We start from the raw sequence: 1,648 nt of genomic DNA, 5'->3' as shown, positions 1-1,648 counted from the left end.
CACTTACATCTGATTTTGGGAACAGTTAACAGATCTGAACCTGATGACCTGAGAGGTTTAACTGGGTCAAAGGTCGAGAGCCAATTGAGAACTGTCCGGTTAATCCAACTAAAAATCATGAAACCTTTGATTTAAAATGTCATGATCAACAGTATCAAAGGCAGCAATGAGATCAAATAGAACTAAGACTGAAACTCTGAGTCTCTAATAATCTTCCGATCACTGATGACTTTAGTTGGGTTGTTTCTGTGCAATGACTGGCTGTGAAACCTGACTGGTACTTATCTGCTATGGCACTGTGAGATTTTCAGTTTAATCTACAACAATGACAAACATTTACTTGCAGCGTGAAGCTGGCAGCAGCTACCTGAATGATTTGTACTCTGAACTTTCCTAATAAGAGTATCAGAGCTCGAGAGTAACTTACACTTTCATTGTTCACGTTTGTACAGTTTAAATTTCACTCCCATATGAGGACATGCTCAGAGTGGACTATATTTGCTCAGATGTGTTTTCCTGTCATCACATTATTAACCTTTTTCCTCAGTGACCCTTTGTTCCTCAAGATCTCCCCCTAACATGAAGTGTGAGGAAGAGGAGGGCCTGTATGACCAGCAGGTCTCCAACCAGGAGAGGAACTCCAGTCTGGACCAGGAGGGCACAGATCCTCCACAGATCAAAGAGGAAGAGGAGGAACTCTGCATCAGTGATGACGTAGAAAAGATTGTACTCAAACAGGAGGACGAAGGCCTCATCTGGACTGAAGAAGAGCAGCTCAGACAGCTGGATAACATCTGGAAACCTGAAATGAACTTACACAGCAGGGGTATGTAAAACCGTAATGGTCTTACCTAAAAATTAATATGACTTTAATTCATTCATTCAATAAAGATATTTTGGAAACGCATCAGAGTTCTTCAAGGCCAGTGTTTAACTCAGCTGATTGTTAGTGGAGGTTTTCTGAGAGCTTCGCTGCTTTTTATCCCCATATTTTAATCCTACTTTTAAATTTCCCCTTCTGTCTGATGTTTGTCTTATCATTTACATAAACATCTTTCCAACAGTAATTGGTGGACAAACTGGGAAAATTAGTGCATAGAAATTTACTAACATGTTAGAAGTGAGTGCATGAAATCTTATTTTAACAGTTTCCAGGTCTGGGTAAATGATATGATTATATTTCTGATGATATTTTGATTAAACTCTGTTGTAGAGTTGGAAATGGACAGCTGTAGACACCACTGCCGAGTAGTCATTCTTGTTATACTTCTATATTTATCTAAGACAAGTAAATTTGTCCATTTGTCACCTCAGCTTTCCCACAACAGCATGAATGTGAGGAGGAACTGGTTTTTGGGGACCATGAGAGAAACTTCAGCCTCGACCAGGAGGATCCGGAGCTTCCACATATAAAAGAGGAACAGGAGGAACCTTGCACCAGTCAGGACGTAGATCAGCTTGTAGTGAAGCAGGAGACTGAAGGCATTATTATCTTCATGGTGGCTCCTACTTATGAGGAAAGTGAGCCAGAGCTGGACAGTGAACGTCTCCTTTCTTACAGCTCTCCTGAACCAGAGAGCAGAGATCAGCAAGACAACTTTCCTGTGTCAGAGAGTCAGCGTAAAACTGACACAAGTAAAAAGTTTGT

This window comes from Haplochromis burtoni, unplaced genomic scaffold (genome assembly GCF_018398535.1).
Source record: "Haplochromis burtoni strain Fernald_Lab_line unplaced genomic scaffold, NCSU_Asbu1 Contig_175, whole genome shotgun sequence".
Classification (NCBI taxonomy): domain Eukaryota; kingdom Metazoa; phylum Chordata; class Actinopteri; order Cichliformes; family Cichlidae; genus Haplochromis; species Haplochromis burtoni.
The sequence above is the reverse complement of the archived record's forward strand: the minus strand, read 5'-3'. Positions refer to the sequence as shown.